This window comes from Lissotriton helveticus, chromosome 10 (assembly GCF_964261635.1).
Source record: "Lissotriton helveticus chromosome 10, aLisHel1.1, whole genome shotgun sequence".
Taxonomy (NCBI): domain Eukaryota; kingdom Metazoa; phylum Chordata; class Amphibia; order Caudata; family Salamandridae; genus Lissotriton; species Lissotriton helveticus.
Genome location: NC_136071.1, coordinates 917,726,124 through 917,750,930, shown reverse-complemented (window position 1 = coordinate 917,750,930; position 24,807 = coordinate 917,726,124). Strand labels below are relative to the sequence as shown.

Here is a 24,807-nt window from a genome sequence, read left to right as displayed (position 1 = left end):
CTCTCCCTGGAAGAGATCCGAGAAAGAGAAAAAACCAGACTCCACGAATTAGAACTTGCCCGACTTCGCTTGGATGGGGAACTCAAGCTGGCAGAACAAAAAATAACCCTGGAACACTTACGGCTCAGGGAAGAGCGGGAAGACAAGCAAAGACAGAGGGAGCTAGAGGAAAAGAGACTAGAGTACGAACATGAGCGCAATCTCAAAGCACTGGAGATCCAGAAACAGAATAAAGACCTCGGGCTCCCCGAACGACCGACCCCGTCTGCATCGACCGAACCCAAGGTTCACATCCCCAAAGATGTCATCCGGGAATACCACAAGAACGATGATATCCAGCAGTGGTTTAAAGCCTATGAGGTGGCAATGACCTCCCACCGGATTCCCCGAAGCGATTGGGGAGCCGGATTATGGGGGAGGTTTGTCAACGAAGGGCGGGACGCCCTGCTGCAACTCCCGGACCAGCTGATGACCTCCTACGACCACATGAAGGCCGCCCTCCTCACTCGATACGGGCTCACACCTGAGATGTACCGCCAACGGTTCCGCGACTGCAAACGGATTCCGGGTACAACTTGGGTGGAGTACGTGAACTTTTTTAGCCGAGCCTTCGAGGGGTGGATCAAGGGCAACAAAGTAACCACCTACGAACAACTCTTTGACCTTATCGTATGGGAACACCTGTCGAACAACTGCTTCGTGGAGCTCCGGCAACACCTCCTGGACAGCAAGCTAACCGACCCTCGACAACTCGCCGCCGAAGCCGATCGGTGGGAAAGCACCCGAGTTGGCCGGAGCGCACCCAGCGAAGTATCCAGATCGTATCGCCCCCGAGGGGGAGGAGGAAGTCAGGGTCGGGGGAGAGACCCCGGCCCCTCGTCACCCCCCAGAAACCCCTCGACCCCGGTTGGCCGGGGAAGCCCTGCCGTCCGGGCCGGTTTCCGGGCCAACATTACGTGCCACAGGTGCCAGCGACCCGGCCACTACGCCAGTGATCCCAACTGCCCAAAGAATCCGAACACTACTCCCCGCCAAGTTGCAGCGGCGGCCCTAGGGGAAGAAATAATCCCGGAAGACCAAGAAGAGTACGAGACCGATCCCTCGGAATGGGCGCCCGCCGCCATGGCACTGGTCTGCTTAGGGGAGAGAGACATGATTCCGCGGGCCCCCCTTCCCGCCAACACACAGAAGTACGGTCAATGGGTCAACATCAATGGCCGCCGGGCGGAAGCCCTCCGCGACACCGGGGCCAGTGTAACGGCGGTCCGACGCCACCTCGTCACTCCAGACCAAATCTTGCCGAACATTCTTTGCCCTGTTCGATCAGCCGACAACTCCGAAAGCCTATGCCACATGGCCTGCGTCCCCTTCGAGTGGGGAGGAGTAACAGGGATGTTAAAAGTAACTGTCCGCGATGATGCCCCCGTGGACTGCCTCCTAGGAAACGACCTTGAAAGCTCTCCCTGGGCAGCTGTCGAACGGAGGGAGCACCTGGGGATGCTTGGCCTCCCCGAATGGGTCTGCGTCACGACCCGGTCCATGACCGCCCGCGCGGTCCCCCGCCCAGAAGAGCCCGAGTGGCCAGAACCTCCTCCCGCGCTCATCCCAGAGGAGGCCGCCCCAGAAGCCATTCCCTTGACCCAAACCGAAGAAGGACCCGACCAGCTTCGGGACGTCCCTGACCTGGCACAATGGCGGCAGGAGGGAGGCCCCACGCAGGAACAATTCCGGGCCGAGCAAAAAACCTGTCCTTCTCTCGAAGGACTCCGGCAGCAAGCCCTGGCCCAGAGCACCGGGGATACCTCGGGGGCCCACTGGATCTACTGGGACCAAGACCTGCTCTACAGCGAGCAGAAAATTGCAGAACTAGGGGCCAGTCGGGTGCTGGTGGTGCCCCTTCGCTTCCGAGACTTCCTCCTGAACTTAGCCCACGATGTCCCCCTTGCCGGACACCTGGGGCAGGATAAAACCTACGACCGCCTGGTGACCCATTTTTTCTGGCCCCACATGCGGAAGGATGTCACCAACCACTGCAAGGCCTGCCCCACCTGCCAGGCCAGCGGAAAAAGTGGCCGAAAAATCAAAGCACCATTACAACCCTTTCCTGTCGTCACCACCCCGTTTGAACGAGTGGGAATAGACATTGTGGGGCCCCTCGACCCCCGAACAGCCCAAGGACACCGGTTCATCCTGGTCCTTGTAGACCACGCCACCCGCTATCCCGAGGCCATCCCTCTTCGGACTGTGACGGCCCCCGTGGTGGGCCGGGCCCTGATGGGGATCTTCTCCCGGGTGGGATTCCCCCGGGAGGTCGTCAGTGACAGGGGCACGAACTTTATCTCCAGATATATGAAGTCCCTCTGGCAGCAATGCGGGGTCACCTACAAATTCACGACCCCTTATCACCCGCAAGGAAACGGACTGGTCGAGAGATTCAACCGCACCCTCAAGGGGATGATTATGGGTTTAGAAGAACCCCTTCGACGCCAGTGGGACGTACTGCTTCCATGCCTCCTGTTTGCCTATCGGGAGGTCCCGCAGAAGTCCCTCGGCTTCAGCCCCTTTGAACTACTGTACGGGCACCCCGTCCGGGGCCCCCTCAGCCTAGTCAAGGAAGGTTGGGAGCAGCCTCCCCAGAAAACTCCCCCGGACATCTACCGGTATCTCCTGGCTCTCCGCAACCAGACCCGGCGGTTCCGAGACACCGCCAAAGCCAACCTCGAGGCCAGTCAGGAGGACATGAAGAGGTGGTACGATCAGCACACGTCCTCCATTGAGTTCGAACCTGGACAACAGGTCTGGGTGATGTCCCCGGTTGAGCCCTGTGCCCTCCAAGACAGATGGTCCGGGCCCTTCAAGGTAATCGAACGCAAGGGGCCCGTCACCTATTTAATCGACATGGAGACTGCCCGGAACCCCCTACGGGTCCTCCATGCCAACAGGCTCAAACCCCATTTTGTGCGATCCGAACTCAGCCTCCTGATGGCTACCGATACTGGGACAGAAGAAGACTCCGAACCCCTTCCGGACTTACTGAGGGCCCTCGAGCAGGATGGCTCAGTGGAAGGGGTCCAGCTCTCCGAGGCCCTGTCCCCGGAGCAACGCCAAGACTGCCAAACGCTCCTGAGGCAGTTCGCCTCCCTGTTCTCCCTCACCCCCGGAGTCACCCCCTGGTGCCTCCACGATGTAGACACCGGGGACAGCCCTCCTATTCGACACCGAGCATACCGCGTACCAGACCGGGTACGAGCCTGCATCCAGACCGAGGTGTCCAAGATGCTGACCCTAGGCGTGATCGAACCCTCAGACAGTCCCTGGGCGAGCCCAGTCGTCCTGGTTCCCAAGGCAGCTGCCCCGGGCGTTGCCCCTGAGCTCCGGTTCTGCGTGGACTATCGAGGGCTGAATGCAGTTACCCGGACCGACGCTCATCCCATCCCCCGGGCAGACGAGCTAATTGACCGGATGGGGGCCGCCCGCTACCTGAGCATCTTCGACCTAACAGCGGGCTACTGGCAGATCGGCATCACCCCTAGGGCCCAAGAACGATCCGCCTTCTCTACCCCAGACGGGCACTACCACTTTAAAGTCATGCCCTTCGGCATGAAAAACGCCCCGGCAACGTTCCAACGGCTGGTAAACCAGGTACTGGCGGGCCTGGAAGACTTCAGCGCCGCCTACCTGGACGACATTGCTGTGTACAGCCACCAGTGGACCGACCACCTCCGCCACCTGCGGGAGGTTCTACACGCCCTCCAGCAAGCCGGGCTCACCATCAAGGCCAGCAAGTGCCAAGTTGGCCAAGGGTCCGTGACCTACCTGGGACACCAAGTGGGAAGCGGGCTGGTGGCCCCTCTCCAACTCAAGATTGCTGCCATCCAGGCCTGGCAACCCCCTACGAGCCAAACGGAGGTCCGGGCCTTCCTGGGGCTCACCGGATACTACCGGCGGTTCGTGAAGGACTATGGCAGCATCGTGGGGCCCCTCACAGAGCTCACCTCCAAAAAGAGCCCCAAAACCGTCAACTGGACCCCGGACTGCCAATCAGCCTTCGAGAAGCTAAAGACCGCCATGTGCACGGCCCCCGTGCTCCAGGCTCCCGACTACAGCCGGGAATTCATTGTGCAGACGGACGCCTCCGATCATGGTGTGGGGGCCGTCCTCTCCCAACTCAACACCGAAGGGGTCGACCATCCGGTGGTCTTCATCAGCAGACGCCTCTTGCCCCGAGAACAGCGCTGGAGCACCATTGAGAGGGAGGCCTTCGCCGTAGTCTGGGCACTCAAGAAGCTCCGGCCATACCTCTTCGGCACCCACTTCCGGGTGCAAACAGACCACCGACCCCTGCAATGGCTGATGCAAATGCGGGGGGAGAACCCGAAGCTGTTGCGCTGGTCCATCTCCCTGCAGGGGATGGACTTCACGGTGGAACATCGTCCAGGCCAGGACCACGCCAACGCCGACGGCCTGTCACGCTTTTTCCGCCTCAGCGAGGAGAGTCCCCAGGAAGATGGCTGACTCTCCCTGCCTTCAGCTGGGGGGGACGCATGTTGGACAGGCCGCATGTTCGAGCTGTCCCCCCTCCCCGCAATGGGACCAGGACCCTGGCTCTCCCTGCATCCCCAGCCAGAGTCCACAAACGACCACCCGAAGTACCCTGCAATCCCTCCACTACAAGACACCAGCTCCGGACCCAGCTGGCCCGGGTCACCATCTACCCCACGACATCGACCCGGCCGCCATCTTGGGGCACTGCAGCACGAGGCCGCGTGGCCTCAACTCGACCCTAACCCCGGGCCCGGCCGGCCCCGACATCGAGGCCCCACCATCCTCCCAGGAGGCAGAGTGACCACTTGGCGAGTCAATGGGAGAAGGAATCGTCAACGGCTCTCCTCCGCCAGGTGTCGATCACCCCAGGCCGCCTGGGCGCTGGCTCCACCCCCCTGCTGGGTGTCTGGACTCCCTCATCCCGGACCTCCCGGCCCCCAGGCGCGAGGGTCCGGACATCAAAGGGGACCAGACCTATAACTGGGGCAGGGCCAGATCAGGAAGGCAGTTGTATCCTGGAGTCGAGAGACCCGAGAAGAACTCATCCGTGACTTGGCCTGCTGGCGCTGCCGCGGCCCTCTGCCTCGTGAAACCATCGTCTTGGCCTGCTGGCGCTGCCGCGGCCCTCTGCCTCGTGAAACCATCATCTTGGCCTGCTGGCGCTGCCGCGGCCCTCTGCCTCGTGAAACCATCGTCTTGGCCTGCTGGCGCTGCCGCGGCCCTCTGCCTCGTGAAACCATCGTCTTGGCCTGCTGGCGCTGCCGCGGCCCTCTGCCTCGTGAAACCATCGACTTGGCCTGCTGGCGCTGCCGCGGCCCTCTGCTTTATGAGACTATCACCTTGGCCTGCTGGCGCTGCCGCGGCCCGATCCACAGACACTCCAGCTCGAGGATTGTGAGCTCACCGTTGACCACTACCTGTACCGATCCGGTACCAAGACTGTCCCGCTACCCCCTTTCCCTACAGAGACTAGAAGTGAGAGGACCCCCGGGTCCAAGATATCCTGTATCGCTGATATCCTTGCCTTAAGAACCTTATATAAAACCTTGAACTCAACCTGGTGTGGTGCCTGTTTGTGGGGAGGGAGGTAACTTGTCTGTACGATCGCCGGAGACGGTCCCCCTCGGGGATCTCTCCCTCGGTATCCGGCCGATCCTCAGGGTCCCCGTCTAACAACTCCCTATGCACTCTTCACTCCCTATGCACTCCCTATGCACTCTGCACTCTCCACCCCCTATGCACTCTCCACTCTCCACTCCCTATGCACTCTCCACTCTGCACTCCCTATGCACTCCCTATGCACTCTCCACTCTCTATGCACTCTCCACTCTGCACTCCCTATGCACTCTGCACTCCCCACTCTGCACGCCCTATGCACTCTGCACGCCCTATGCACTCTGCACGCCCTATGCACTCTGCACTCTGCACTCCCTATGCACTCTGCACTCCCTATGCACTCTGCACTCCCTATGCACTCTCCACTCCCTATGCACTCTCCACTCCCTATGCACTCTCCACTCCCTATGCACTCTCCACTCTCCACTCCCTATGCACTCTCCACTCTCCACTCCCTATGCACTCTCCACTCTCCACTCCCTATGCACTCTCCACTCTCCACTCCCTATGCACTCTGCACTCTCCACTCCCTATGCACTCTGCACTCTCCACTCCCTATGCACTCTCCACTCCCTATGCACTCTCCACTCCCTATGCACTCTCCACTCCCTATGCACTCTCCACTCTCCACTCCCTATGCACTCTCCACTCTCCACTCCCTATGCACTCTCCACTCTCCACTCCCTATGCACTCTCCACTCTCCACTCCCTATGCACTCTGCACTCTCCACTCCCTATGCACTCTCCACTCCCTATGCACTCTCCACTCCCTATGCACTCTCCACTCCCTATGCACTCTCCACTCTCCACTCCCTATGCACTCTGCACTCTCCACTCCCTATGCACTCTGCACTCTCCACTCCCTATGCACTCTGCACTCTCCACTCCCTATGCACTCTCCCCTCTCCACTCCCTATGCACTCTCCACTCTCCACTCCCTATGCACTCTCCACTCTCTATGCACTCTCCACTCCCTATGCACTCTCCACTCCCTATGCACTCTCCACTCCCTATGCACTCTCCACTCCCTATGCACTCTCCACTCCCTATGCACTCTCCACTCTCCACTCCCTATGCACTCTGCACTCTCCACTCCCTATGCACTCTCCACTCTCCACTCCCTATGCACTCTCCACTCCCTATGCACTCTCCACTCCCTATGCACTCTCCACTCCCTATGCACTCTCCACTCTCCACTCCCTATGCACTCTGCACTCTCCACTCCCTATGCACTCTGCACTCTTCACTCCCTATGCACTCTTCACTCCCTATGCACTCCCTATGCACTCTGCACTCTCCACCCCCTATGCACTCTCCACTCTCCACTCCCTATGCACTCTCCACTCTGCACTCCCTATGCACTCCCTATGCACTCTCCACTCTCTATGCACTCTCCACTCTGCACTCCCTATGCACTCTGCACTCCCCACTCCTGCACGCCCTATGCACTCTGCACGCCCTATGCACTCTGCATGCCCTATGCACTCTGCACTCTGCACTCCCTATGCACTCTGCACTCCCTATGCACTCTGCACTCCCTATGCACTCTCCACTCCCTATGCACTCTCCACTCCCTATGCACTCTCCACTCCCTATGCACTCTCCACTCCCTATGCACTCTCCACCCCCTATGCACTCTCCACTCTCCACTCCCTATGCACTCTCCACTCTGCACTCTCCATGCACTCTCCACTCCCTATGCACTCTCTATGCACTCTCCACTCTGCACTCTCCATGCACTCTGCACTCCCTATCCACTCCCTATGCACTCTCCACTCTCCACTCCCTATGCACTCTCCACTCTCCACTCCCTATGCACTCTGCACTCCCTATGCACTCTCCACTCCCTATGCACTCTCCACTCCCTATGCACTCTCCACTCCCTATGCACTCTCCACTCCCTATGCACTCTCCACCCCCTATGCACTCTCCACTCTCCACTCCCTATGCACTCTCCACTCTGCACTCTCCATGCACTCTCCACTCCCTATGCACTCTCTATGCACTCTCCACTCTGCACTCTCCATGCACTCTGCACTCCCTATCCACTCCCTATGCACTCTCCACTCTCCACTCCCTATGCACTCTCCACTCTCCACTCCCTATGCACTCTGCACTCTCCACTCCCTATGCACTCTCCACTCCCTATGCACTCTCCACTCCCTATGCACTCTCCACTCCCTATGCACTCTCCACTCCCTATGCACTCTCCACTCCCTATGCACTCTCCACTCCCTATGCACTCTCCACTCTCCACTCCCTATGCACTCTCCACTCTCCACTCCCTATGCACTCTCCACTCTCCACTCCCTATGCACTCTGCACTCTCCACTCCCTATGCACTCTGCACTCTTCACTCCCTATGCACTCTCCACTCCCTATGCACTCTCCACTCTCCACTCCCTATGCACTCTCCACTCTCTATGCACTCTCCACTCTCCACTCCCTATGCACTCTCCACTCCCTATGCACTCTCCACTCCCTATGCACTCTCCACTCCCTGTGCACTCTCCACTCCCTATGCACTCTCCACTCCCTATGCACTCTCCACTCTCCACTCCCTATGCACTCTGCACTCTCAACTCCCTATGCACTCTGCACTCTTCACTCCCTATGCACTCTTCACTCCCTATGCACTCCCTATGCACTCTGCACTCTCCACCCCCTATGCACTCTCCACTCTCCACTCCCTATGCACTCTGCACTCTCCACTCCCTATGCACTCTCCACTCCCTATGCACTCTCCACTCCCTATGCACTCTCCACTCCCTATGCACTCTCCACTCTCCACTCCCTATGCACTCTGCACTCTCCACTCCCTATGCACTCTGCACTCTCCACTCCCTATGCACTCTCCACTCCCTATGCACTCTCCACTCCCTATGCACTCTCCACTCTCCACTCCCTATGCACTCTCCACTCTCCACTCCCTATGCACTCTCCACTCTCCACTCCCTATGCACTCTCCACTCTCCACTCCCTATGCACTCTGCACTCTCCACTCCCTATGCACTCTCCACTCCCTATGCACTCTCCACTCCCTATGCACTCTCCACTCCCTATGCACTCTCCACTCTCCACTCCCTATGCACTCTGCACTCTCCACTCCCTATGCACTCTGCACTCTCCACTCCCTATGCACTCTGCACTCTCCACTCCCTATGCACTCTCCACTCTCCACTCCCTATGCACTCTCCACTCTCCACTCCCTATGCACTCTCCACTCTCTATGCACTCTCCACTCTCCACTCCCTATGCACTCTCCACTCCCTATGCACTCTCCACTCCCTATGCACTCTCCACTCCCTATGCACTCTCCACTCCCTATGCACTCTCCACTCCCTATGCACTCTCCACTCTCCACTCCCTATGCACTCTGCACTCTCCACTCCCTATGCACTCTGCACTCTTCACTCCCTATGCACTCTTCACTCCCTATGCACTCCCTATGCACTCTGCACTCTCCACCCCCTATGCACTCTCCACTCTCCACTCCCTATGCACTCTCCACTCTGCACTCCCTATGCACTCCCTATGCACTCTCCACTCTCTATGCACTCTCCACTCTGCACTCCCTATGCACTCTGCACTCCCCACTCTGCACGCCCTATGCACTCTGCACGCCCTATGCACTCTGCACGCCCTATGCACTCTGCACTCTGCACTCCCTATGCACTCTGCACTCCCTATGCACTCTGCACTCCCTATGCACTCTCCACTCCCTATGCACTCTCCACTCCCTATGCACTCTCCACTCCCTATGCACTCTCCACTCTCCACTCCCTATGCACTCTCCACCCCCTATGCACTCTCCACTCTCCACTCCCTATGCACTCTCCACTCTGCACTCTCCATGCACTCTCCACTCCCTATGCACTCTCTATGCACTCTCCACTCTGCACTCTCCATGCACTCTGCACTCCCTATGCACTCCCTATGCACTCTCCACTCTGCACTCTCCATGCACTCTGCACTCCCTATGCACTCTCTATGCACTCCCTATGCCACTCTCCACTCCCTATGCACTCTCTATGCACTCCCTATGCCACTCTCCACTCCCTATGCACTCTCCACTCCCTATGCACTCTCCACTCCCTATGCACTCTCCACTCCCTATGCACTCTCCACTCCCTATGCACTCTCCACTCCCTATGCACTCTCCACTCCCTATCCACTCTGCACTCCCTATCCACCCTGCACTCCCTATCCACCCTGCACTCCCTATCCACCCTGCACTCCCTACCCATTTGCTGTTAATCACCTTTGCAGCACGTACTTTATGGCCTCTGATGCTCTTCAGCGCTTTGCAGTGCGGTTAGGATATGAAGCCCTATATAAATTCAACTGTAATGCATTACGAAAAATGCCAAACCATGAAAAAACTCCCTGTTGCAAATCTTATGAGCAGTTTTACTAGTGTCTCACGAGGGGCCCGAGATGCTTAGCCCATACGAGTCTATTTAGGCCGTTTGGGTACTGGACACCCGCAGTTTTAAGGACATTATTAAAACGGACTGTAAAGTCGAACTGAAAGAATGAAAAGTTATGCATGCTGCAACAAAGGGGATCAGCCGAGCAATTTCACATCAGACAAACCACTGCGGAGTCCTCACTACAAATAAAGGGGCAAAAACTACTTTTAGCGCCCATGCACTTGATGAACAGCCAGATCGTGGCCTGTGTCTTCATCATGTATTTTTAACCAACGTACACTGAATTCACGTGCTCCACCACTAAAAAACAAGCACTCACCTGGGCTTCCTCGCATGGAATGACCAAAACAAACCCAGAAGGAAAAAAAACGAAACTCCGCCCACCGCCGCGATGACGACATCGCAGAGGCGGAGAGGGAAAAAATCGCGGGAACGCCCCCGAATCTGGTCCGGCCTTGACGGACAGATCCGGCTCCCAATGGCTAGCCTCCATTTATGGAGCTAGCTAATGGGAGGTGGGGGACGTTCCGATAGCCAATATGGTAAACAAAAGATTTCACCTGCGCGAACTGCTTGGGCAGATCGCCAGGTCGAAACCTAAAAATTACTATTCCCACTCCAGAGAGTGCAACAATAGGGAAAGCGTTGGATAGTGCAGGGGTAAAAATTACTATTCCCACTCCACTGAGTGCAACAGTAGGGAAAGTAGATACTTCATATAATAATTAAAAAAATATATATATATTAATACCAATTACAAAATATTTAAAAATGATTACCAATTTAATATAATATAATAATTAATCAATTAAAAATACAAATAAAAAATATTTATTAGAAATCATTACCTATTAATACAAATTTATTACCAATTTACAATTAATTAATTAGCAATTGAAAAATAATTAACAATTAATTAAAAATAAATACCAAGAAATAAATTAAAAAATGTAATTAATTACAAATAAATTACTTCCCACCAACCTAGCTACAAATTTACATTGAACAAGACTATATAAAATGTTAAATACAGTCCACTCTGGGCGATAGATGACATTGATAATTTGGGTTCACTTCTTGTGCTGCTTGCAAAGGGAGCATTGCAGATGGATTACTGAAACAATATCGATGTCAAAAATATAGAACTACAAGAATATCGAGTAAAAAATATAGAATGCAACAATATCGAACTCCTATGTCCAAACAGGTAAGTACAAAAATATCGAATCAAAAATATCGTTGTAAAAAATATAGTTAGTCAAAATATCGAATTTTTAAAAATACTTTAAAGTAATTAAAAGTTAATGAAATAATAAATATAATTAACTTAAACATACTTAAAATACTTAAATAACCTTAAAATTAATAAATAATTAATGTAAGTAAAAAAACATACAAATTGATTTGTTAATACATATATATATATATATATATAAACGTAATATTAATAAAAAAATTACAATATTTTTACCGTAGGATAGCGGAAAGGGTAAAATTTACTATTACCACTCCAGTGAGTGCAACAGTAGGGAAAGGGTTGGATAGCGTAGGGGTAAAAATTACTATTCCCACTCCAGTGAGTGCAACAGTAGGGAAAGCGTTGGATAGCGGGAGGGTAAAAATTACTATTCCCACTCCAGAGAGTGCAACAGTAGGGAAAGCGTTAGATAGCGTAGGGGTAAAAATTGCTATTCCCACTCCAGAGAGTGCAACAGTAGGGAAAGAGTTGGATAGCGTAGGGATCAAAATTAGTATTCCCACTCCAGAGAGTACAACAGTAGGGAAAGCGTTGGATAGCGGGAGGGTAAAAACTTACTATTCCCACTCCAGAGAGTGCAACAGTAGGGAAAGCGTTGGATAGCATAGGGGTAAAAATTACTATTACCACTCCTAGGAGTGCAACAGTAGGGAAAATGTTGGATAGCGTAGGGGTAAAAATTACTATTCCCAATCCAGAGAGTGCAACAGTAGGGAACGCGTTGGATAGCAGAAGGGTAAAAATTACTATTCCCACTCCAGTGAGTGCAACAGTAGGGAAAGCGTTGGATAGCGGGAGGGTAAAAATTACTATTCCCACTCCACAGAGTGCAACAGTAGGGAAAGCGTTGTATAGCGTAGGGGTAAAAATGACTATTCCCACTCCAGAGAGTGCAACAGTAGGGAAAGCGTTGGATAGCGTAGGGATAAAAATTACTATTCCAACTCCAGGGAGTGCAACAGTAGGGAAAGCGTTGGATAGCAGGAGGGTAAAAATTACTATTCCCACTCCAGAGAGTGCAACAATAGGGAAAGCGTTGGATAGCGCAGGGGTAAAAATTACTATTCCCACTCCACTGAGTGCAACAGTAGGGAAAGTAAATACTTCATATAATAATTTTAAAAAATATATATATTAATACCAATTACAAAGTATTTAAAAATTGTTACCAATTTAATATAATATAATAATTAATCAATTAAAAATACAAATACAAAATATTTATTAGAAATCATTACCTATTAATACAAATTAATTACCAATTTACAATGAATTAAATAGCAATTGAAAAATAATTAACAATTAATTAAAAATAAATACCTATAAATAAATTAAAAAATGTAATTAATTACAAATAAATTACTTCCCACCCTATTCTCCTATAAACCCACAACCCGCTACAGAATTAAATTACGCAAAAATTAAATACCATAATATTAATTACTTAAAATAAATTATAAAATAAATATACACTTTTCACACATATACTAACATAAAAAACTACTTTAAAAAATTCGATATTATTAAAAAATCGATATATCTAACATCTATATTATATACTTCGATATTTTGACTTTCTATATTTATGTAAATCGACATTCTTCTTGATACACATAGGCCAACATTACAAGCAGCACTAATAGATTATTTGAATCAGTGAGGCAAGAAGTGGGCCTGTCCCATCATTTAAGTCTAAGTGTGCCCTTGACATGTTGGCCATTGTTGGATAAGGGGTATTTCGGACGATCTGTCAAATGGGTGAAAACAATGTGTGAGTATCCAATTTTTCTTATAGGTACACACAAGCAAGGCAGATTTGTACTACCTTGTCAGGGGAAAGCTATGTGCTTGAACTTTTGTCATTTTGTGCAAACATTAAATAGAAAGCATTTTAGATATGTAAAATAATATTACTACCACAATCCATGCTGGCATGCATAGGGAAGATTTCTCTTTGATACTGATCAGGTTAATAGGCACCCTTGGCATTTTTTCTGCAGTTTAATATAGGATCCAGCTACCCACAAACCCTAATCCCACTTTAAATTCCATCTAAGAATCTTTGAGCAGCACATCTGAACCTTATGCAAAAACAAAACTTGAAACAACATCATTTTTGAGGCAGGTCAATGTACAGCCTTGTTTTCAAACATGGAAATGCCTTGGACATCAGCCAAGAGAGCAGGTCCTAATCACTTCCTAATCATAAAACTCTTGAAGACTGAACACTTCAGACAGGTATCCATCTCTCTAACAAGAGGAGCCGTAGAGTGACATGGAGAAGGGCTGCTTCAACATGAATTTGTGGACTCTACCTCCTGTCTAGGCTGCTGTGAACTCCTCTTCCTTTAATTGTTCTGTAGTTATGTTATGTTAAAATATTTGTAGAGCGCATGACTGCCTCAGCTACGGGACGTCCCGGCCCTGACTGTGTGGCAGAGTGGGAAAAAGAGGCAGCTTAGTGATCGGAGAAGTAGCCACAAGACTACATATTCGGTGCTTTACAAAACTCTAAAAAATGCATAAATATATACACAGAAAAAGAGCATTGTTAGCGGGTTTATAGATGAGTGACAACCTTATTTATAGTCCTAATTACGTGCTATCCATGCATCGGTCAGTACTCATGGTTGACACTGAAAGACCCTTTGACAGAGTTAGGATAAGAGCACATCCATTACAAAACAAAAGCAACACTCTTACTCTCTCCTTTACAGTTTGAATCTTTATATCAATAACCAATGGCAATACCACAAATCTACAGCTTTAACAAATAAAATAGTCAATGATATAGTATTTTGTCTTAATTTATTTTTCTTGTTTTTACTTTTTTATACATTTGTATCTTTTTTGAGTATTCATATCCTTTGGAGTTTTCGATTTATTTTTATTATTTTCAAAAAACAATGAACAAAGTAATCTTCTACCTACACACTATGAATGTATCTCACTGATTTACATATTTATATACCTTCAATGAACGTTGTCTCTGGAACCTCGTTTATACTCAGAGTGCAAAGTATGGAAGTGTTGGCAAATGGCAGTATCCAAACCTCTTTCGCCAGCTTACGTTGAACTAAAATCTAGCCATAGTCCTTGTTTACAGGACCAACTTGGAAAACAAGCATTACCAATGCCATTAGGTAATGCATTAAAGGAATGCTGTATGGTAATGTGAAGCATTCCAAGTAAATAGCATGGGAATAGGTATGATTGTGTGTGTAAGCAAAGAAGTGTACAGTAATATTGGTGCAGGATAAAAGTTCAGATGGCAATTGCACTTTCCAGCTAAAAATTAAAAATCCATGTAGTGTGTGCCACTAAAAGTTCAAACTCGGGCAGCTGGATAAATAAACAAAATGATCACAGCTGTGTGGAGGACAGGCACTTTTTTTCTGGAAGCACACAACTTCTCCTGGCTCCCAAAATGTGACCGGAGACAAGGTCCCTTTCGAGTAAAATGCTCACATAATTGCCTGGCACAAAAAGAAGTTCTTCACTCTGACCGCAAAGTAAAATAACACTGGAATCCATTTATAAAGGCAGGGCAATTATATGTGCAACAGCAGGGGAAGGCTGGGGATAAGAAGGGTGCAAAATGGATGGGTAAAGTAGCAAGAATGATATCCATAGCAACAGTAGCAGCAGCCGGCATCTGGTGATGAGAGGCATACTTTGTCAGTTTCAACTTTCCCCTACTACTGACAATGGTCTGCACTGGCATAACGAAACTTATGGGGGGCCCCCCTGAAAAGTACATGGAGGGGGTCCCCCATGCTCCAGACTCAGTCAGGAGCTTGGAGGCCAGGGGCCTGCCTCCCATGCACAGTGCCTGAGGAGGCCCCCTGGAGCTCAGGAAACCTGCACGCTATTGTTATGCCGCTGACAATCTGTAAGAGTAATTGGGTAGGGCCAAGGGAACCCATGTGTTCATTATATAGAATAGAATGCCAGCAATACAAAGGGTATATCACCACTGCTGTACCCAATGCATAATAAACAAAAACATTCCCCCTCCACTGAACCTGTCACTCTTCCTGTAGTTGATAAATTCAGCGTGGGGTTGATCAGTCACAACCACAGGGAAGGTACATTTTCTCCACGTCTACATCCATGTTGTCACTGTTTTTAATGAAAAAGATATTCTGCTTTCTTGCTGGATCTGCACGAATGTCAGTCTAGCACCTTTCTGGCATCTATAGTGTAGTGTTCCACTGCTAGTGGGATACGGGGGTGCAAAAGTGTGCACTCCCCCAGTTCACGGACAGTTGTTTATCCACACAGTGACGTGTGCATTAGTATAAAAATAAAGGCGGTGTGTTACGTCAGTTAGTCATGAGGCATCCCACACAACTAAACATAAGTTTAAGTGTTGGCCTCGTCTGTTTTAGGCCCAACCAGCCCAGGCGCCAACTTTACAATGGCAACGAGGTAGGTTGTACACCATGTAGCCTACCGTACCAGGGCACCTCCCACCGGCTATAGGGGCTCCAGAATACGGTGTCCAGTCAGGCAGCATGTGCAGTGTACCTGCCTGCAACGCTACCCAGATGAGGAAAGCCAGGCGACCAGTGTATTGAAAGCCCACATGCATCAGGTGAATTCCCCAACCCTGCTGATGATAGCCGGCAGGCCCATGCCCCAAGGCGCTTTTTCAGGAGTAAAGGAGGACTCCACGACCTGTTGGGCGGCTTGCCCTCCTACACACGCGCCACCTCAGATTCGGTAAGCCGCATGGTGATGGGTGCGGCCACAACCTGACACTGAGCAGGGCGTGGCCCTTAATCTCCCTTTACAGCTCACCTGCCTGTGTTCCTGCATTGGTTTGCTCTCGGGTCCCATCGTCTGTCCGGGCAGCTGCAGTGTCACTGCTGCATCACCCGGGCAGGGCACACCCTGCAGCCAGCTCCACAGTGATTGAGGGTTCTGAACAGTAGCTTTCCCTTTCAGAAGGGTGGGCATATGAGGGGTCCGGTTTTTACTGGCTGGCTCATATAAGGACCACACATCCACACCTCTGTCACAGCACACCTCCCTCTGCATCCTCTTTGCCCGGACTGTGTAAATGGTAAGAAGGTGCCAAGCGACAGAAAGGTGAAGTGGCCACCCCACATATTGTTTGCCGCTCCCCTCTCAAAGCAGGCACCCTAGGTCTGATGGCTGTCTATTCACCTTAGGACTAGAGACAGCACTCGCGCCGCGAGGCACTGCAACGAAGCATCGTTTACTAGACGATAGCCATGTCAGCTATACCAGCTATTGAGCCTTTCATAGTTAACGGCGCACCATCCTTGTTGGGGCCAAAATGGAAAGATTGGACAGACTGCCTACAAATCTGCGTCGAGGGGGCAGGCATCGCTCAGGAGAAGAGGAGGGCCCTACTACAGCATCTGGGGGGAAGGACATCCATAGGACATACAAGACACTGGTGGAGGCTACTCCTAAAGCATATGTCACCCTCCTGAACGCTCTAAATGCGTATTTTGGGCCAATGGCTAACAAAGACTATGAGCGTTTCATGTTCCGACAAGCCCGTCAGGAACCCAACGAGTCATTGGACTCATTCCACACCCTTTTGAAAGAGTTTGCAAGCACGTGCGGTTTCTAAGATGAACAAGAAGAAATCCGGGCTCAGATTATCCAGGGGTGTTACTGTGCAAAACTAAGGAAGAACATCCTCCAAGTGTCAGGAAAACCACTGCAGGATATTCTGTCTATGGGTAGGTTGTAGGAACTGGTGAAGGCACGATCGGAGCATATAGAAGCTGCACTTCACCGCCCCATAAGTACAGAACAAGTCAATGTCGCAAAAGCAGGGCCAACCTTTCCTCCACCCAGACGTCCACAAGATAAGACAAAGGAGTGTGGGTACTGTGAAGGGTCCCAACACCAAATGAGGGAATGCCCAGCAAAAGGGAAGTGATGCTTGGCTTGGGGGAAGGTGAAACACTTTGCGAAGGTATGCCGATCATCCAAATCACAGAAAGAAACAGCGCGTACAGTGGACAAAACTACTGACAGAGGGGACATGGACGATGACGATGCTGATGAGAACCTAATACATTACGTCCTTGCAGTAGGAAAACCCTCTCCCATTCGCTGCCAAGTCCAAGTCCATGACCAGAACATAACTGCGACCACTGGCACGGGGGCATCTATCGAACTCATGTCCACCGCGCACACCTACCGCACCATGAACCCAAGCCCCCTGTTAAGGGATGCAAAGATCTGACTGTTCACACATGGTCAGAAGACACCAATCCTTCTTATTGTATGCTTTATGTCCATGATTTCTCACCACGAGCAGAAGTCAGACACTATAATTTACATAGCTAAAGAGGGACAGGGTATGCTCATAAGTGGAACCATGACTAAGACACTAAGGGTCAGATGTACGACCCTATATTGAATGCGCAAACGGCTTTGCGACCCGTTTGCGCATGCAAAATGGCCCAGGGCAATGTACAATTCCTAAATAGCGAGTCACAATTTATTTGTGACTCTCTATTTGGAAATTGCGAGTCGCAATCAGGAAGTAGTGTTGCCTTCCTATTTGCGTCTGCAAATCAATGTATGAATGTTTTGTGACCGCAATTGCGGTCGCAAAACACTTGCAAATTACCACCCTCTTCAAGAGAGTGGTAATGCAGTCGCAATTTGGAAGGGGTCCCCAGGGGACACCTTCCACTTTGTGACTGTCTCTAAAAATATTATTTACGGGCAGGGAGTGGTCCCGGTGACCCCTCCCTTCCCTTAAAAAATGAAACATAAACTTTTCTTTTTTTTTGTTTAAATGCATCCCGTTTTCCTTTAACGAAAATGGGCTGCATTTACAATAAGCACTTACAATGCAATGGTCTCGGCATTATTAAAGGTAGAGCTATTGGCATTGCTCATGACATTTTTTTTTTTATAAATCATAAATAAATAGCATTGTCATTCACATTGCCAATAGCTTAATCGTTAAATAAATGGCATTGTCATTTACAATGCCAATAGCTTAATCGCTTGCATATGCATGACCTATTGCATTTACACCCATACAGAGCCACACATACACACATATAGAGCCACCCACACAGTCATTCACATAGAGCCACCCACACACACAGAGCCACCCTCACACAGACAGAGCCACCCACACATAGAGCCACCTACAAAAAAAGCTATCCACACAGAGCCACACACACAGAGCAACACACACACACACAGAGCCACACACACACACACAGCCTCACACACACACACAGAGCCACACACACACACACAGAGCCACATACACACACACACACAGAGCCCCACACACACACACAGAGCCACACACACACACACACACACACAAAGCCCCCCACACACACAGAGCCCCCCACACACACAGAGCCCCCGACACACACAGAGCCCCCCACACACGGCGAGAGCCAGGGGAGGAGGGTGGAGGGAAGGGAGGGAACCCAGGAGGAGAGCCGGCGCGAAGAGGGAGAGCAAGCAGAGGTGGAGGAAAGCAGCACCAGCGAAGGGGAAGAGCACAGCGAGAAGGAGGGGAGGCAGTTCATGTCTAGGGAGGGCAGACAAGTGACAGAGGAGAGGGAACAGACAGGCGGGAGGAGGGTGATTCGAGAGGCGACAGAGAGGGATGGGAAAGAACTGAGACGTGAGAGACGAGACGAAGACTAGCAGAGGCGACCAGACCAGTCGGAGAAAGAATAGAGAAAGATGGCTTATCTGTAAAATTGCCATTCATTTTAGAAGCGTCGCTAATTATTATTCAAAATTGTAAATGATGTCGATTTTTATGATAAACTGAGAATATATGCTTTTTATGTTTATAGTGTTTCATAAACCGATGATAAACTATTATTTTGATAAACAGTAGATCAGCGAGAGCAAGCAAGAGCCGAGAACTGCTGGGGTAGAGAGACGGAAGTTGGTTCTAGGTCAAGGAATGGAGAGATAGCAGAGGTGTGGAGAACAAGAACAGATTGAGAGAGAGAGAGAGTGCAGGAGAAGAAAAAATAGGCAAAAGAGGGATCAGGGAAACAGCAAAAGCTGGGGTGGGGGCAGTGAGCAGAGGGGGAGAGGGACAGGTCAGACCGGAAAAGAGAGGGCAGACAGAGACAGAAGAGGGGGAGCAGAGGGCAGCAGCGAAGAGGGGAGGGGGAAGGGAAGGCTTGAGGGATGGGTACAGGGCAGACGGAGGAACATGAGAAAGCGAAGGGGAGATGGAAGGGGCGAGGGTACAGACAGAGCAGAATATATAGAGGGGGTGGAGGTGAGTTTAGGGGAAAGAACGGAGATAGGACTGAAGAGAGGGAAAGAACAGAGGGGTGAGAGGGAGAAGAAACAGCAGCGACACCAGGAGAGAGGAATACATCCAGGGGAGCAGGGAGAGGATAAGAGTGCAGAGAAGCGAGATCAGAGGAAAGGAAGACAGGGGAGAGGGCTGGGGACAAGTAGAGAACAGGGGAACTCCAGAAACCGGGGGTGAGGAGGGATGCATGCACTTCAAGGAGAGAGGGCAGAGGGAGTACGTGGAGGCGAAAGGAGAAATCTGAAAGAGGATGAAAGAGCGGGTGCTGTGATGAGATATGAGGGGTGGAGGTGAGGGGGGTGGGGTGGAGGCGATGGTGGGGGGGCAGAGAGGAGCGGATGAGGAGATAAAGTGCCGGTCTGAGTTAATGAATGAGAGCTGGGGTGGTGGGGAACTGGAGGTACGCCTTGTAGAAAATACATTGATTAATATCCTGGATAGAATTAAATAACTAGGAAAAAGTTCAGGAGAAAAAACCCACTCATGGGCAAACAACAAGCAGCTGTACCGTACCATCGCAGATACTCTTGACCCTGCTTGAAATACCTGGAATTCGTCGAAGAGAAATTGCACTTTACTTCTGGAAGTTTGTGTCGCATCACAAACACACAGCAGTACCTAGCAGTTACGGAAATGTGTGAGGGGGCAGGACGGGCAGGCACGGCTGGTTTGGGGGACAGCGCCCCGCAAGTGTTGCAGCTGCTCCTCGTCGCCGCGCTCTCCACCGGACAACTCCGGCGCCGCTTTCTGTTGGGAATCCTCGCTGCACGGCTGAGGGGATCCCGCCTGCTCCTCGTCAGCTCGATCCTCCAGCTGCTGTTGAGCGGCACTCAGGATATGCTGCGGAGACCGGATGACTGAAGAAGGCTCCGCGGCCTGGATTACGCCGTGCACCTTCCATGATTGCCGCAGAGGAATGGGCTTGCGCACACCAGGAAGTGAACGCGGACACCTGGGTGCGGTCTTCTCTGTCGGTGGCCAGTTACTAAAGGTTTCCTGGCGCTACAGCCTGACGTCAAAAACGGGCAGCGTAAGAGCCTGGGGAACATAAACCGAAATATTAACTTGGGACTGCTGCCAGAGCAGAGCAGCCATACAAAGAAGAAGTATTTGTCCGTCACAAAATGCAACGTGACGTTGCAGGCGGTGGTGCTTGTGAGTCGGGAGCCCGTGGCGCAGTTCATTTTTCTCGGCAGGCGGCACCAGCTGGAGGAGAGCAGAGGAAGCGGCAGCTGTTCGTATCAGCTAAGGAAACTGTGACGAGAGAGGAGCGCTCCACACGACCACGTTTTTCCGAGGCGAGGCAGAAATGCCTCGGAGAAACCACTGCCATTTTCGTGATTGGGGGGCGTGTGTTCGTTCTCTTCTCTTCCCATTGGCTGGAAGGTAAAATTCCAGCCAATGGGAAGAGGACAGAAAGTAAATAGAAAGAAGCTTAAAAAACACGCCCCGGAATCCGAAAAAGACGGGGCTTGGACCGAGTGACGCCCCTCTCCTCCAATGGCTGGCCAGCATTTACTAGGCCAGCCAATGGAGAAGAGGGGCGGGTTCCAAGCCCCCTCTAAGAAACATTAAATCTTCGGACTCCGCCCACACTGTTTACGCAGTGCGACAGAGTCCTAGACCTAAAAATGCTTTATTTAAAAGCAGTGCCAGACATGGTGGTCTGCAGAGCCCAGCAGGCCACCATACCTGGGAGGGTCTGTCATTCCCAATGGGCTCGCAAATTGTGAGAGGCTCAGTAATATTAATAGGCGTCGCAATTTGCGACCCCATTGGGAATCGCAAGCAGTGTTAAACACACTGTTTTACAGGTAAATTGCACCTCGCAAATTGCGCCTCACAAATGAGTCTGGCCCTAAAGCTGATATCTTTTGTGTTTACCTTTCAGGAGGAAGAGATAGCAACGATTCTAGAGGAATTCCATGAAAGCTTTCAAGGCACAGGATGTCTCAAGAACAAGGAGATTAGACTTAATATTGACCAATCCATCCAACCGGTAGCATTGAGACACAGGGGCATCGCCTTCCACATGAGGTGAAAGGTGGAGGAGTAGCTTGAAAAGTTGGAGCGTGAAGGAGTAATTGAGAAGGTCACTGGGCTCACCCTGTGGGTCTCCTCAATAGTGGTAACAAAATAAAAACCAAACAGGGCAGGTCTGCATCTGCATGGATATGCGGCTTCCAAATGCTGCCATGAAGAGGGAGTGCCACCTCAATTCTACCATCAAGGATATATTGGGGGAGTTGAACAGTGCTGTGTGGTTCTCGAAGATGGACCTTCAGTTGGGGTATCATCAACTGCCACTTCACCCTGACTCCCGATACATCACCATTTTTTTGACCGATGTTGGCCTACGATGGTACTGATGCCTAAACTTTGCATCTCTAGCGAAGCCAAGGTATTCCGAAATACGATCAGGGAAATGTTCAGCGGACTGCCGGGAGTCCTCAACGTGAGTGATGATATCCTCGTAAATGCCAAGTCACTCAAAGAACATCACCAGCACCTACATGGAGTACTGCAAAGCATTTATGAAGCAGGGCTGACCTTGCACAAGGAGAAATACAAAATTCTAAAGAAGATCAGCTTCTTTGGATACACCTTCTCTGGAGAAAGTACACAACATCCAGGAGGCCCCAGCACCAAACAACATCTCGGAAATACAGAGCTTCATTTTTGCGGGAGGTTCAGACGGATCTGGCAAATCTGACTCGATCACTCAAAGAACTCACCAAATCGCTGACGTTCTGGCAATGGAATGCTGAACAAGAGCAAGCCTTCCAGAAGGCTAAAGAGGCACTGTCCTCTAACACTACCCTATCATACTTTGACCACGCGAAGCCCACCAACGTGGTGGTAGATGCCAGTCCTTATTATCTCAGAGCCGTCCTGATACAGCAACAGTGAGACAAGAGCTGGGCTTCAGTAGCTTATGCCAGTTGCTCTCTGACTCAGACCAACCAGTGATACTCTCAGATTGAACGAGAGGCTATAGCGATCCACTGGGCATGCAGGCACTTCCACATTCATATGTATTGCTACCCATTTATTGTCTCAACGGATCATAAGCCTCTTGTACCCCTCTTACAGAGTCCCTCGTCCAAGTCACCTCAATGCATTGAGAAATGGCTATTGCAATTGCTGGACTTTGTCTGTTGAGTAGAATAGCACCCAGGGTCGTCCAACCCAGCTGATTATCTATCCAAGTACGTCTGAGGAGAGGGAGGAGGTGGATGCCACCGAAGCCTATTTGAGGTTGATTACAGAGTGATTTGACCCTCTTCCAATGAGTTTGAAGTCCCTGATTGAAGCCACAAAAGGGGATGAGTGCCTGCAGATAGCAATGACTGCCATCCGATCGAATGACTGGCGATCTGTCATGCAAAACCTGGCAAGGAGAACCCCTCAAGCCAATAAGATACTAGAGTACCTGATTCATGTAAGGCAAGAACTGTCGACAGACGACAGAGGATGTCTCTTAAGGAGTCCCTGCTGGTCATTCCTTTGCAAACAGTATAGCTGGACCACAGAGGGCATCAAAGGATGGTCAAAACAAACTTCTCACCAAGGTATGGTTTTCAGGGATGGGCAAGGTAGTGGAACACGCAGTCAGGTCCCACATCGGCCCTTCCCTGTGATAACGCAATACAACCCAGAACACCCCTGGGAACATTTAAGTATGAATGTCAGTCAACTCCCGATGGTTGCTAAGCCCTAGTCATCATTGACAACCACACGAAGTACCCAGAGGTAGAGATAGTGGAGGAACAGACAGCTGCTGAGGTCATTACCAAAATGGAGAAGGTTATTGCTACCCATGGCATTTTCAAGATGGTGAAATCAGACAACGGTCCTCCCTTCCATGGACATGAATTTGTGGACTATCTAAACTTGTGGGGCACCCAACATCACAAGGTGACCCAGAGACAGCCCTAGGCAAACGGGAAGTGGAAAGTTTCATGAGAACCCTTAATAAGGTGATCCATAAAGCTCACGCTGATAATTCACCCATATAAAAAAGGCCATTTAGAGTTTTTTTGCGAGAATATAGACTGACACCCCATGTGACCACTGAGAGAGCTCAGGGATATGCCAGTATGGGGCGAATTATGCGATACACCATTCCCCATCACCCCCACCTGGACTGTGGAGCCCATTAATGTCACAGTGGTGCTCAACAAACCGAAGAATACTAATGATCAATCCAGCATCAGAAAGAGGGCAAGCCATCCTCCATTGGTCATAGAGACCAGGTCTACCTAAAGAATTGCCATGCAGGCAGCATGTTTCCCCTCCTCTTGAACCCAACCATGGAGAGTGGTGAGAAGGCGCAGTACGATGGTCACTGCTCAAAAAGGGGAGGAAGAGGTCACTAGCAACATCTCCTTTTTTAAGAAAGGCTGCATGTCTGATGGAGAGCTTTATAGAGAAGAGGAGTATGCTGTGTTCAGCGATGAGGACACCACCCCGGACTCGTCAATCTCTCCTCCGAGTTACTCACAGATGAGGTCCACATTGAATGACGCCTGGCCTGTGCTGCCTGAGGCCACTTCTCCAGTGTTGCGTTAGGGCGAGGGTCCTGACTCCCAGTTTCCTGCTCGCTCAGCTCCTCCTGCTCTGCTCGCTTCTTAGACCAGATATGGTCTAAGAAGCAACCCTGTTCCCTCGTCCCGTCTGGCAGAGTTCCTGGTGTAAAGAAGGTGTTGAAGCAGCCAGTAGTCAATGGTGCGGTAACCGTATGAACTCTGTCAACATGCAAAGTTGTTGGTGCACTGTTTGTTATCCAGTTTATGTGAACTGTAGATATGCACTGGTTTGTGTTAAGTAGGGAAGGAATGTTTGTTCCACCGTGTTAGACGGACCGGGAGGGTCGGCCGAGGATAAGGGGAGAGGTCTCCGGGGAGAGCCGTCTCCCGTGAATCGTACAGACAAGTAACTTCCCCCCCACAGACGGACACCACACAATGATAAAGTTCAACGATACTTTATAGGCAATTCTTCAAGTACGGTAGAATGGTACAAGGAGGTCTGGACTCAGGGGTCCCCTCTATTCTGGTCTCTGTTTGGGAAAAGGGTAGCGGGACAGTCTTGTTACCAAAAAGATGGAAATAGCTCTCAATCCTCGAGCTCGGTGGTGTAGATGA

General features: G+C 50.8%; 1 protein-coding gene across 1 annotated transcript in view; it reads right to left on the bottom strand.

Annotated features, from left to right (window-relative positions):
- Positions 1-24,807, bottom strand: part of ST8SIA6 (ST8 alpha-N-acetyl-neuraminide alpha-2,8-sialyltransferase 6) — a 478,017-nt gene that overhangs the window by 403,440 nt on the left and 49,770 nt on the right. The window lies entirely within an intron of this gene.